General features: G+C 42.8%; 1 protein-coding gene across 10 annotated transcripts in view; it reads right to left on the bottom strand.

Annotated features, from left to right (window-relative positions):
- Positions 1-15195, bottom strand: part of BEND7 (BEN domain containing 7) — a 79960-nt gene that overhangs the window by 60216 nt on the left and 4549 nt on the right. Inside the window, exon 2 of one of the 10 annotated variants that reach the window (XM_041765829.1) lies at positions 12080-12177. The exons of the other annotated variants lie outside the window; for them this stretch is intronic. The gene's annotated coding sequence lies outside the window, so the exon portion shown is untranslated. The remainder of the gene's footprint in view (positions 1-12079; positions 12178-15195) is intronic. 10 annotated transcript variants of the gene reach the window in all.

The raw sequence follows: 15195 nt of genomic DNA, 5'->3' as shown, positions 1-15195 counted from the left end.
AATGTGAAGCAGACTCTGTGCTGGGAAAGGCCTGATGTTGACACCCTCATTCCAAGCCCATACTGACATGCAGATGCTACAAAGGTCCCACCTAGCCACCCTCAGGGCTGAGAACCATATTTACAAGAGACATGCAAGACTGGGATTCTAGACCATTCTGCAAAAATGGTCTGCAAAGCATTAGAGAGCCATGGTTTCCAACAGACCCTTTTTCTTCAATGCAGCCTTAGGCGGAACCCTAATAAATAAAGCAGAGTAAAGCCTGTTGGAGACAGCATGCCAGAACCTGCATTCCTGAAACAGTCCCTGGGGTGCATTCAGAAACTCTGAGGGCACCACACAGCATCATCTAAATGCCACTGAGATGGGAGGAGGTAAAGAGTATCTACAGAATCACTTAATTGGTTGAATCGAATACTATGATTAGGAGCATCTAAACTGCTTGTGTGCTGGCACATGTGTGAGGAATCCTGTTATACTGAAAGTTATAGATGAAAAATAATTAAGCAGCTCAGGATATACATGGCATTTTCATTGAAAGGGCAACTACATTCCTTTCAAATCTACTTAGTGAATATCAGGTTCATTCATCCGTTCAATAAATATTTATTGTACTACTACTACTAAATATGAGATACTGTGTGACTAAAAAAAAAAAAAAGGAAAGGAAAAGAGATATAAGCTCTAGTGGCTCCCATTCAGGAGAGTGCAGTCCAGCAGGGGAGATGTGTGAATGTATAATTTTAAAAATATGATGCTCTTCTACTGAATGGCAGGCTTGCCCAGTATAAGCCACCTGAAGCCAGAGCGGGGAGGCTGGAGCTCTTTTTTTATCTAAGGCTGAGCATGTGAAGCCAGGATGGGTACCCGGAGAGAATGCCATGGATCCTAGCTGGAAAATAGGTCTTCAGAGCAAAAAGAGCTTGAGATGGCTATCAAGGGCCAAAGAGCAAAGACATATCAGGAAATGAAGCAAGGACTAGTGATTCAAAGTGGGCCATCACCATTAGTACTCAGCTGTAAAAAAGGAAGAGATCTTGCCATTTGCAACAACATGGATGCACCCAGAGAGCATCATGTTACATGAACTAAATCAGACGGAGAATGATGGATACCATAGGCTTTCACTTATATGTGGAATCTAAAAAACAAAACGCACAAACAAAACTGAAACACACTCTTAAACAAAGAAGGCTGGTGGTTGCCAGAGAGGAGAGAAGTAGGAGGATGAGCAAAATAAAGGAGATTAAGAGGACAAATGTCCAGTTGTAAAATAAGCCAAGGGGGTAAAAAGCATAACACAGGGAATCCAGGGAATCTAGTCAATAATATTGTAATAATGTTGTATGGAGACTACACTTACCATGGGGAGCATCGTGTAATGTATAGAATTGTCTGTCTGCTATGCTGTACACCTGAAACTACCGTAATGTTGTATGTTGACTATTTAAAAAAAAAATAAAACCAACTGGACAGCTATAAAAAATGGGACTGTCATGCTGTTTCTCAAATGTGTCCCTCAAAAAAATACCTACAAAGAAGACTAAACACCACCAAAAGAAGTTTGGGTCAGGGTGCCTGGGTGGCTAAGCATCTGTCTGCCTTCTCAGGTCATGAGCTCAGGGTCCTGGATCCAGCCCCATGTTGGGCTCCCTGCTCAGAGGGGAATCTGTTGCTCTCTTTCCCTCTGCTGCTCCCCTTGCTCATGCTCGCTCATGCTCTCAAATAAAATCTTTAAAAAGTTTGGGGGGCAAAGTCCTACAAGGAGAAAAAGGAACTATTTTTTTTTCATGTCTTCATATTTTACCTTAAAAAATAAATGTCAATATTATACTTTGCTCTCCACCAATTGAGATGTGTAGATTCCTGTAATTCGTGGAACAACACTGGGCGCCAGTTACAAGTCTGCAGTTTAAATTGGACTGGCCAGTGAGAGGAGGAGCTGAGCTCTTACAGAAGGCAAACAGCTTAGCTTTTTAAGTTAGGCTTTTGAATGCCCCCAGCTACTTTCTAGGAGTACATCTCTAGCGTCCACAACCGAACAGACAAAACAAACCAAGATATTGTATAATAAATGCTTTGGACATGGCATAAATTACAAGTGTTCAGGAACTGATAAGGAAGAGATCATTTTAAACTGGGAGGATTATGGCCAGTGTCATGAAGATGGTGAGATGTGAGTTGGTCAACATAGATGGCTAGCATTTCCACAGGCCCTTCTGGGAAGAGAAAGAAGGGAACGGTATTGAATAAAGACTGAACGCAGAGAAAAACAAAATGGGTAATGGTGAATAAGCTAACTTAGCTGGAGTTGAGGTACTGAGTGGGCAAAGTGAACAAAAGGACCTTGGTGCTTTTACTTTATCCTGCGAATGACCGGAAGTCAACAAAGTTTTTTCCATGAGACAGCAAAAGATAAAAAGCAGCTGGAACTCCCCAACCAGTTCAAAGAGTAGGTCTGCTTATCTATACCTCAAATGTTCTTCTATAGTAGAAAACAAAGTTTTATTTTATACTAAATATAACGTGGCTTCCCAACTGAATGCTCCTTGGATGTGTAAATACAGCGATCATTAAGTGAGTAGGTCAGAAGCCACCACTCAAAGCAATGTTCAAGAATAACTGAGCCAGAGTTAAAATCCCAAATACAAGGGAGAGGTCTTCAATGAGGAAGATAAATACGAACGATAAAAAACTGGGTAAAAGGCACAACAAGTAATTCACAAGGGAAATAGTTTAAATCCCTTAATCTTCAAAATCATTAATGTAATGAAAAATAATGTTAAACTCTATTAATTTGACAGAGATTGTAGACTCATGAAACCCATTTTTAGTGAGGGTGTAGGGCTACAGTCACTCTCATATGCTGTTGGGAGGGAACCTTTCTGGAAGGAAATTCAGCAATTCCACTTCCAGGAATTTATCCTATAGAAACATCTCAACAAGTACCCATAACACATATACAAGGATATTCACACTATGGCATCATTGTACTGTGAAACACTGGGAACGATCCAAACATTTATCAATGGAGCATTAGATAATGTAAATCATGGCATGTCGGTGTAATGAAATTACCAGTATATGTTTATATACCTGTAAAGAATGAAATAGTATTTTTATAGTCATTTGGAGGTATGCACAAGACAAATTGTAAACTCATGACAGTTGACATCACAGTGACTTCATTTGCTATTTTATTCATTTATTTATTATTAAAGATTTTATTTATTTATTTGAGAGGGCACAAGCAAGGGTGAGGGAAGAGGCAGAGGGAGAAAAGAGCTGAGCAGGGAGCCTAATGATGCAGGGCGTGATCCCAGGACCCTGGGATCATGACCTGAGCCAAAGGCAGATGTCCAACCAACTGAGCCATCCAGGTGCCCCGCTCATTCACTACTTTATAACCAGGGCCGACTGCCTGCCTCAAACTAGCTACTCAATTCTTGTGGAATCAACAGAGACTTGGTTAAGCAAAAAAGTTAGAAAACATTTTACAGTCTGATCCCATTTTCCTTTCGTAGTAACACACACAAAAACAACTCTATGGTTAATGGTGGTTGTTACTAGAGAGTGTGACGGGGACAAGATGTTTTCCTTTTTACTTTATACATTTTTTTTCACCTTATCACTTTTAACTTTAAAAATGGTTTTGAAATGAATATGTATTATTTTTTCCTAAGGAAAAAAAAATGACCTAGAAGAGTTATGTATGATCTTCTCCCTGTGGTATCCTGATGCTGAGTAGAGTGGCAGCTTTGGACATGAAAACATTTCATATAACATCACCCAGGAAATATAAACTTGGACAGGAACAAGTAACAGGTAGCTGGGGAGAGCACTGCAAAGCAAGTCAAGGAAGGAGGGTGCTGGGGTGGGGTCTACCTTGTATTTCTAGGTGTAAAGGCCTGAGATTACTTTCCTTTTTAATTTTTCTTAAGTGTGTGTGTGTGTGTGTGTGTGTGTGTGTGTGCATGTGTGTATGTATGTAAGCAATCTCTACCTAGCCCCACCTAGCGTGGGGCTTCAACTCAAGACCCTGAGATTGAGAGTCACATGCTCCTCCAACTGAGCTAGCCAGGCACCCCAACCCATTTTTTTTTAAGTAATTTAGCAGTATGTAGGGGGGAAAGTGTTATAGTCACCATTTATACCAGGCACTCTAGCAAACTCTCTGCCAACTTTTAATCCTGATGACAAGCTAAGAGAATGTTCATGAATACATTTTACCCAGGAGATAACAGAGACTTTGAGATTGGAGATTTAAACCAGGTGGGTCAGGCTCTAAGGTCCATGAGCTACTCTACTGAGGTGCTCAAGGAATTGGGTGACTGGCAGAAAGGAGGCCATTCACAAAATAATCCAGCTATGTGGTATCCAGGAAGCAGTCAAGACACACACTGGGTGGTGTCTGAACCAGTTAGCACCTTAACCACCCAGTTATGTTAACATATATGGTGGAAACAAATCATTGTACCAAACCATCTATGGATTCCAACTTAGTTGTACTGTTTCTAACTTAAGAGTAATAAGGCTCAGATATTTCTTTTTAAATTGGCAGCACGGTTCACATGAATCCTGTTAGTTCTACAAAAGCCAAATATTAACACTTAGAAGACGTGCAACAAGAATTTATTTATGTTCATGATTCTGTGAAACATAGAAAAAGTCTTCGAATGCTGGCAATACACATAGGTTAAATATAACAAACTGTAGACTAAAAGCTGCTTCCATCTTCCTATAGTAGCATAACCAAAATCTTGCCTTCATTCAATAAGAGATAAAATGTTCGTAATTTACTGTCTGGAAAGAGACAATCCTTTTTCGTTATAATTTGAAATACTGATCCTCTGCTATGCTGTACAGAAAACTTCCAAAAGAATGCTAATACAGAGGTGCAAATCTCCCTAACTGAGCTGTTAATTTCCACATCTACATCATGTACCAGTTAAGTATGAATGTGATTAAGCAGTGGCTATAAGTGGCTATACTGCATTTCTTGAGCCATTTAAAATTTTAAAATATTCTAAGTGGTGTTGTACAGTTTCATCTTTAAGGTAAATAGTGCTACTGATGATGAGAAATGGATCGTATTCACAGCACCTTTTTCTTCCAAGGATTTCAGGGAATTCTGCTGTCTGAGTCCAAAAGTACCTGGAGAGCCGTAATCTTCCCTGAGTGAGACTAATGACATATCTCCAGGGGGACGGCAATCACAGCTTAGGTCAGTGGGTTCCCAGCTTTTGAGACCATACTTCACAGGAAGAAATACATTTTTCATGAAGATTTCACACACTTTCTCTCTCTCATACACACAATGCTCGTAACTAAAAAAAGATTCCGGAGTTTATCCTTCCTGCTTGCAATGCACTCTGACATTTTCTATTCTACTCTATCTTTGTTGTTATTAGTACTGTTATTGTTGTTAGCTCATGTGGGTGACCATCTGCTAAGCTGATTTCATGACCCACTTACAGGTCATAACAACTGGTGTGAAAAGCATTACCTTAAATGTTGAAGTTTTTCAGGATGCTGCCTGGGCAGCCTTCTCACTCCCCACACACTTTCTGGACCCCACCAATCCTCTCTCTGGCTCCAGGGACCATCTGTATATGAGGACTCCTGCCCCGATCCCACTTCCAGGCTCCAGTCCCACATATTCCAACTGCTCACTGGACAGCCCCATTTGCATATTTCAAAAGCAACCTTAAATCCATGTCCAAAACCGTATTTAATGATGACTCTTCCTGAGCTTTACTAAATAGCACCAACCCAGCCATCCAAGCCAGAAACCTGGGACCTCTCTCTTGCCCCACCCTCCTACAGCCAATTAATCATAGAGTCTTACTTGTTGTAGCTTCCAAATTACTTTTGAATCCTTCCATTTCTTTCCACCCCAGGTTCCCATTATCTCTTGACAGGGCCATTGCCAAAGCCTCCAGTGTAGCGCCCCTCCCTCCAATCCCTCTTCTACCCCGAAGCCAGTGTGATCTCCCAAACATGCAAACCTCATTACATGACACACCTCAGTGGAATGCCAACTACCTCATGATGGAGCTGGCTCTGTATCTGGCCTTCCTGGCCTATTTCTCCAATCTTAGCTCTTGCCACGTTCCCTCCCCTTCCCCCAGCCCCCAGATTCTAAACTGGTGGCTCTCAGGTCTGGCTGCACTTGAGGATCACCTGGACTACTTTTTAAAAATACCATGCTCAGGCCTCACTTCACAACAATCACATACCAATTCAATTAGTGGCCGTCCTGGATAGCTGGAGGGCCCTCTGCCTTCGCTAGAAGGAAGTGCTGTCATTCCCTGGCCTTCACACAGCCCCACTACTCCTTCATGTCTCAGCTGAAATGTCACCTCTTCAATGGTCATATCCCCTAATCCCCCAGGCCTGCTGAGGCACCCCCATTCTACGCTCCCAAAGAATCCTTCATCTCCCTATTGCAACCTAGTGAACTTTGAAATCTCTTAGCCTGGCACTGGTGGCTACTCCACAAATACCTACGAAATGAATACAAGAATAAGTGAATTCTAGTGTCAGGTATGCTGAGAAGCCGCAGTTGAGTAAAGCTGAGAAAGAGAATGCTACTGACCAGTCAAGACATAAACCAACATCTGTGCTGTCCTAAAAAAGAGATTCTAATCTCCACAGAGTACGTAGGGTTGGCAAGCAGAGGCCATTTGGTGCTTCGATTTAATTCAATCAAGCTTTCTTATGAAAGCTTTTCCAAAAGAACATACTTCATCCTCATTGTGTTCCTAGTTCATCAGAGGTGATAAATAGCGACTCATTTGTCCCATTTGACAAAGGGTAAGACGAAGTTACTTGCCCAGAATGACCAAAGCGGACCAGAGGAAGGCAAGTCAGATCTGGGATGCACATGGCGTGTGTTGCTCAAGGCAGCTGGTGCTGGCTTCCAGAGCAGAGCTAAACAGCAGAACAACGAACGTACGGACAAAGCTCAGGCTAACATTCCTGCAGCAGCTCCTTTTCAACTGTATTTCATACAATGCTTATTAAGGTGCCCATTAAAGTCTTGCTAGTAATTGAAAAAATTATATATGTGCAATGAGCATGAGTTAATGTTAGCAAAAGAACCTTAACTTTTGCATCTCCTGACTTTTCACTTTTAGCTTGTTACCTTAACCTTGCATTTTTGTGGGGTTCTTTACATTTTATACGGAGGTGTAAAGTCACATTTGAGATATAATTCCATTAGCCACACAAGCAACTTCATAAGGCTATTATGTTGCATCAACTTTTTCTGTAAAAATAAATTGTTAAGGATATTATTCCTGGAACAGAATAAATTCTTGGAATTACTGAGTAACTTATGTACCGTACCACTGTTCCAAGAACACATTACTTATTTTATCATGACAAAGTAAAGTTATTAATCTTCTGGCTTCCATTTCTACAATGAGAAATGCCTGTGAGATGCACAGACACCTGCACTACATTTCAGTTCAACTTTATATCATCCATAAACATCTCTGTTTTGGACACCTCATCCAAACAAAGGCTCACAGAATACTCTATGTAGCATTCGATTTTATGAAACTATAAAAAGTTCCTTGCTGTTAATTATAGAGACAAATGTCTCATCACACATTTGGTTACCAGATAGCATAATTAGTTTTCTCCATTAACCTTTCAGATATAAAATTTGATTTCTAAGTAAAAAAACATTGTAAAACCCTTGCAATTCAAATGATACAGTATATTTGTACATGTTTGGGGGAAAATGCAATAGTAAGAAAACAATTTTATGGATTCTTATTTGCAAAGATACTGATTGTCTGGAATACTGAAAGGAAATCTGTCTAAACTTCTTAATGATTTTAAAATATATGATCGAATATGCATATAATAAGCTGTCCTTTGTACAGAAAGGAGGCTCAGTAACCTGACCATGAATGGAATGTGCCCTTTGATCTCGCCCTGGGTACGGTGATGTGGCTGAGTAGGTCCACCCCGGCCCCTCATTTCTGCCCCCTTTACATGGGCAGCTGGGAGCCAGCCAGCAAGGAAGGGTGTGTAGTCTATAGCAATGCAATAGTGTTTCTCTGCTCAAAGCTAACTGACCGCACAACCTTGGCCTGCAGAGGACCACATGCCAGCTGACATGTGTAGGGGACATTTCTGATCATCACAATGATTCGGGGAAGGGGGTGCCCCTGACGTTTATCTACACTTATGCTGCCAGCATTCAGTCCTCTTATAACACACAGGACAGTCCTGCACAAGAAAATCGTTCCATAGCAACAGACTGACCCACTCAGATCAGCTGAGAACGGCAGCAAATTGCATTTTTAACATGTTTTAAATATGGTACTCATTTATTTGTTCAAAAATAGTTATTGAGAAGCTACTCTATGTCAAGTATTGTGTCCTAGGAACACAGTCAACAGAGTCTTGCCCTGCAGGATTTCAAACTGAGATTGGAGCAATGAAGGCTTAGATAGACAAGGTGGCAGAGGCTGCTCTAGGTAGAGCCCAGCAGAGCAGACGCCAGGCCCACTGGACTGCAGCACCCTGAGGGCCCTGCACAGCACAGTGTATGGGCAGGGTGCTGGGGGCCAGGGCCAGTACCCACACACCGGTATGGCAGTGCATCCTCTTCCGGGTTAAACTCTAAGAGAGGGCACTGCCATTAACCTAATCAAAAAGAAAAAAGAAACATGAGATGAAAAATAAAGCTTCTGGGGTCAGTGTTGACCAATTTTACTCCTGGTACGTGACGTCCAGTTAGCTACTAAGAAGGAAGTGTAAATTTTCACCCCTTGAAGCTAGGGTGGAACTTAGAAGTAAGAGTTGACTAATAATGTTTCAAAGTGGCTGATTCCCCCACTTTATTTTGAATTTAAAAGTGGATGTCTCACTGATTCTCTGAGCCTGTACTGATGCTTATTACATGACCTGCATGCTGGGCAATGGGGATGCAGAGACGATCCTCAGGGAGTTTACACTCCAGTGGGGAAGAGAGAGAGAGAAAAAAAAAGAGTAAATTGGCAACACCTTTGCTGTGATAGCACCATGCCACTGTGGAAGGAGAGGGGAGGGCAATCAGAGAAGACTGCCTGGAGAAAGTTACATCAATTTGGCATCTCTAGGGAAAAAAGAGAGCCAAGGAAAGAAGAGCGAGGATGGTCCAAGTGTGAAATTCTGAGCAGAAGAGGTGGCTGGTGCAGCCACCAGGGTGAGAAAGTGCCTAGCCTCAAAGGTGAGGACGGATTCCTCTGGCAGGAACGAAAGCCCTCTGGTATGGCTGACGCCTGGGAGGTGGACGGCCAGTGTCAGCAATAAGCTCCAATGAGACAGGTGGCAGTTCATGTAGTGTCTTATTGGTCAGGCTTAGGAGTCTCAATGCTAACCTGAAAGTCGAGGCAGGGAGCAGCCCAAGTGGCGCAGCCCTGGATAAACCCCTGCAGGTTTGGGCATCTGCTCCTTGCTGTGTGGGCCACCCCCTGCTACTGCGCACACACACATTTGGGTGCATGTGATTCCAGGTAAGGTAACGTTTTCTCCAGTTATCTGTGACTTATAAGAATAACAGAGTTGCTTTGTAAATGTCCTAGATCTATTTTTAACTTGGAGATGCAAAACACACTGTTCCAAAATCTTTATCTTATAGATGGCCATGTTATTTTTTTCTTCCCAAAGTGAAAATCCATATTCCCATGGGAACCAGAGAGGCTAAATTGTTAATACATCTCTTTAAAGTCTGTCCTTCTTGGAGGTGTGTTTTTTTCTCTTTTCCTTTTAAATGATTTGGTCATGATCAGGGTAGGGACAGCAAACAATCACAACGCAACGCACATTTTACTCCCAGGGCGGTTCCTGAACTACACCAAGTCTGGATGAGAAACAGAAAGAGGGAACTTTTTCTCAGGACACAGGAGGGCTGCGGTGAGCTGGCACAGCATGTGCACTCCCTTGCAGTGTGACATGCACCAAGGCCTGTTGTTGAATGCCTGGCTTTCAATTTTCCTGAAATTTAGGTATGAAAACTTGCTTCATGTGGAATCTGAGAACTAGACAATGCCAAGATCAGTTGATAAACAGGTCAATCCTCTCTTAAGCACCCCTACCAGGCTGTACCTATGTTATAGGACAATACAGAGCCAGTGGAGCAAAGACTATTTTTTCAGTTTTGGGTTTTCAACATGTCGCTGGCTTTCGAATGTGAGGTCCTCCCCTTTTTGGTCTCCTCTAGATTTGAGGGCAAAAAAAAAAAAAAGATTTCAAGTTGTATCTCACAAATTGACATCAGAAATCCCAAATTTCTTTGCTAGTTTATTATTTTTAAAGATTTCATTTATTTATTCATAGACACAGAGAGAGAGGCAGAGACACAGGCAGAGGGAGAAGCAGGCTCCATGCAGGGAGCCCAATGTGGGACTCGATCCCGGGTTTTCAGGATCACACCCCAGGCTGCAGGCGGCACCAAACCGCTGCGCCACCGGCTGCCCCTCTGTGCTAGTTTAATATAACAGATTCTTCCAGTTAAATGTGGCTTATTTTAGTTTGGCTCACTAAATGTCTCCAAAATCTCAACAGAGTGGTATATTTTAAAAGCAACTCTTCAGGGGCTCCTGGGTGGCTTTGGTTAAGTGTCTGCCTTTGGCTCAGGTCATGATCCTGGGGTCCTAGGATGGAGACCCATGTCGGGCTCCCCACTCAGTGGGATGTCCGCTTCTCCCTCCCTTTCTACTCCTCCCCCACTTGTGCTATCTCTCTTTCTCTCGAATAAATAAAATCTTTTAAAAATCTTAAAAAAAAATACAGCAACTCTTCAGAGGTCTATATGATAGTGTCCAACATATTCACGTACTTAGATATTTGAGTACCTATCATCTGGGTACCTGTTATGAATAAAACACTGTGCTGGGTGCTTCAAAGGATATGAAAAAGAATCCAGGTCACACTCGCTCTGTGATCTTAACAATTTATATGTTATATATGATGTATATATACAACAATATATATGATCTCAATATATATGAGAGATGGTGCAAATAAACAACCACAATTCAGTGCAGTAATTGTTCAGGTTTGGGGGCTATGGGGGTGCCTGCAAGGGTAACTTGGAGTGCAATAAGCCATGCACAAAATAAGCAGGTACTAGGTAGTGCATGGTAAGTGCCATAAAAGAGTGATGTTGTTATTTAGTCTAAAATGTTCAGAAGAACATTTAAATCCTATTTCAGAAGAAGGGACACGGGGATAATAATAAGAAAAATATGGTATTTCTTACTTTAAAAAAGTGTTTTGTCATATAGGATTTCCTTTATGTTGTAGGGGAACCTGCTGCAGAGATTAGGGCCAACATCACTATTATATTATGAGAGAGAGAGAAAATCCCTTAAGAATTTTGTGCAAGGTGTTATTTACTGTTAACCCAAGATTCAAACCGAGGTCTTCTGACTTTAAACTTGACTTCTCTCTACTGTGCTATACAAACTGAGGAGGCCTCCAGGCCTCGGTAATGTTTGAGTTGGGCTTTAGAAACCAATAGGAGACAGGATTGTAATAGAAGGAGTCTGGAAATGGGGTGAGACATGGCAGTGCCTAGAGAGTACAGGCTGGCGAGATACACACACACACACATACACACACACACACACACACACACACAGGCAGGGAAAGGTGCTCCAGAAAGGAATGCTAAGAGGCCAGGCTGACACAAGCAAATGTTTTTAGTAGGAAGAGGAGAGAGATAAGACTATAAAGGTGAGCTAGAAGCAGACAAGGAACAGCAAAGGGAGGAGGAGAGAGGGCCTGGCTTTCCCAGAGGCCGCAGGCACAGCAGAAGCAACGTGGCAGCCACGTCCACGGCCAACCTCTCATCTGCAAGCTCTCTGACCTTGGACAAACAGACATTTCCAAAGACCCACGTTTTTCATTTAAAAATGGAAATAACAATACTTCTCCAGTACAGGAAGTGCCGAGCGTACAGCAGATGTTCAACCAACTTTACTTCCTTTCTTCCCAGGTGGGTCCTAGGCTCTGCCCAGCCAAAGCTTCTGGCCACCCACCCCTCCCTTCTACCGCCAGTAGGCCCCCCTCGTACCTGGAGCCCCGCTCTGGCTCTGCGGGGAGAGGATGCGGAGTTACATGGCCCACTCAGCCCATGTGGGCAGACCGGCAGGGGCAGGACAGCAGGCGGCCCTGACACGGTGAAAGAGTGCACAAGTGGACATCAAAAGACCTGATTTTAAAGCATGCTCAACGACTAATTACCGTGTGACCTTGTGCAAATCACTTTCACCTCCGAGCTAAGCTTCCTTCCTGTCTGTATAACAGATATAACACCCTGCCTCACGGTGTAGTTGTGATATTAGCTAAATGATTAATCCGAGTATGTGAGTATGCGACAGGTCTAACTGCCAACAGCTCCCAAACTTTAGGCAGAGTGTGGTATCTGAGGATGTCTGAGTCTGCATCTACGGTTACAGAAGCAATTTACACATGCGCTTATGTTCAAGGAAGCCATCAGCGTTCAACAGCCTCAGGAGGCTCTCTCAACTTTGACTTTGCTTGCAATTTTTTTTGAAGCCATTTGTGGACCTATAGGACAAGCAGGTCTACTTTCAGTGCTGTAGGAAACCTCAGAAACCATGCAGACCAGAAGTTTTTACACGGCGACGAGGGCACCCTAAAAGCCTTGCAGAGGTGGAGTGTGCTGCATGGTGCCCTGGGGTAACGTGCAAAGTTCTTAGCACAGTGCCTGCCATGCAGCAAGCTCTCCCCAAATGACACCTACCATTACTGGCCATGTTTCTAAGCTCAAGAAACACTGAGGACCGGCTTGGACCTTTAATTTATTTGAGGTTGCTTCTCACTCGTGGAACTTCAGCCACAGGTGAGGTGGAACATCAGGGCACCCCCTCCCTCTTGGGAAGAAACAGGAGCCAGGTGGGACCCAGGCCACCTGACTCCAGGGGAAGAGGACCCCCATTTAACACATGCACCTGCCCATTTCTCCAGGAGGGAGACCTACATTGTCGTGAGAGGCTAACTCCCTAGCCTGGAAAAGTGGGTAGGGATTACTGGAGTGTGTCATCTTTGAGGAGACTCTGGGGGCCACGGTGGTGGCAGCTGGCATCAATAAAGCCACTGAGAAAGATTTAGAGATTCAGACACCTCAACCTTGCTCAACTGGCATAGTTACTATACCCTGTGCTTTGCCTGTTGAAAGCTGTATAACTGAACTGAGCACGTCAGAAGGAACTAGAACAGGGCCAGGGCCTGGCATGTAATTGGAGCTCAATAAATATTTATCGAATGAATAAATGAATGAGACTGAACACCTGAAAAAGACATGTTTCAAATTTATATATTGACAATCTAAAAACCCAACTTATAAAAAGATTTTATCAAATGCCTGTGTTACTGCTACAAGTAATGGATTCACCGTCTCACTAAAATACTTTCCAAAAGTGCCTTGCCACCAGATAAGGTCTCTTGGTGGTCCTTGAATTATCTGGCCTGACGTGGTAGATTGGGAAAGGTCCTTGGACAGGAGCCGTGGGTTTACTCAGGGTTCCACTATTTATGAGCAAAGTGCTTTACTCTGAGCCTCAGTCCTATTCTCTAGGTAATGGGAATAAGAACATCTGCCCTAGTGACCTTATGCAAATACCCCCAAAACCACAGGATGACAGACATGAAAGCACTTCTTACACGGGTGACCCTCATTTAACATCTGATTCTCATGACACTATGTCTCTGCTGTAGCTTATGGCCCCCTTCCCACCTGGAATCTTCTCCAATTCCCCTCAGCCTATCCAAATCCTCCCCAAGCTCGAGGTCTAGCCTTTCCAGAGCCCTCCACTTGACCCTGCATTCGGCCTTCCCTTCCAACACTGCTTTTGCTCATTGCCCTAATGGTTCATATTTGTCAATGAGTTATCGTTCACACAGAGGCGTGCGGCAAGGTGTTTCCAGCACAGGAGGAGGTGCCCTGGGATCCCAGTTATGGCACTTGCTACTTGAGAGGCCTCTGGCAGCTACCAAACATCTAAGTCCCACATACAAAATGGGGATGATAATGACTTACAAATTTGCCACGAGAAGCAAATGAGATGATTCATGTGAGGTCCTCAAGTCAACACTGTGCACACAGTGAGTGCCCAACAACCGTAACTGTTCTGATTATTGAATGCTGTTCAGAACTGTGTTCTGAACTTGTCCTATGTCCCCAAGTAGATTTAATCATTGAGAACAAGGTCTCTGTCCTTTCCATTTCTTTGGTTACCTCCAACCCCACTCTCATTCCAGAGAAGTGCCGAGTGCATAGTATTTTCCAAAAAAAATTGCGTTGATTAAAACAAATTGCTGTTTTTTTTCCAAACAGTGCTCAAATTTTTATTGTAGCCCACCACAGCCATCCTGACAATGTCAATGTCCACAGGGCAAAGTAACCTCCTCTGGCCCTATTATCACATTAAAAAATGTGTAACTCCCAAAGCACTCAGCCAAGCCATTCACACGATTGAGCTATCCTACTATGTTGGATGTGCTACATTAGTCAACAGCCTAAAAATATTCCAGAGAAATAGATTTCATGCGGGAACTCTGCCAAAACCCGGAGCACTCACTCACTTTTCCGGAGACATGAACTTTAATCTTATAGGTGGAGATAGCATTAAAGATAATACATATGTCTGAACACAGAAAATCCTATGCAACATCCATGTTTTAGGACCACATTACAGTTGAAACAGTTCTTCTCGCATTTTGCTAAGAAACTCCCTTCGATGTCATAAGCCTCACAAAATTCTTCATCCTAGCAAGTTCCATTATGGATAGATTCTAGCAATGTATGAAACAACCACGGTTTAAATCTATGTTTTGAGAAGAGTACGTATAAAGTAAAAATGCCTGTTTTTAACATCATCAACAACCAAATTCTTAACTTCACATGTAACTATTCCCCATTGCTTTAGAAATTATATTAGTGTGATCATTTGCTCCTCCAGTTTTGTTTTTTTTTAATTGACCTGGAGATAAAATAAAAATGTGCTTTGGGAACCACATCCCACCGTCCCCAGAATAAGCAAGATTGACAGGCACATGTCTGCACTGTTTGATCTTTTGTCTCTTGATGTCTGAGGCCTTCTTGTCTAGTAACTTGGAAAGCTTATTCTGACCTGGTCTTTTGGTGATGTTTTCTTACCTTCCTGG

Source organism: Vulpes lagopus, chromosome 8, assembly GCF_018345385.1.
Source record: "Vulpes lagopus strain Blue_001 chromosome 8, ASM1834538v1, whole genome shotgun sequence".
Classification (NCBI taxonomy): domain Eukaryota; kingdom Metazoa; phylum Chordata; class Mammalia; order Carnivora; family Canidae; genus Vulpes; species Vulpes lagopus.
Note: the sequence above shows the minus strand (reverse complement) of the source record. Positions and strands in the feature narration are given on the sequence as shown.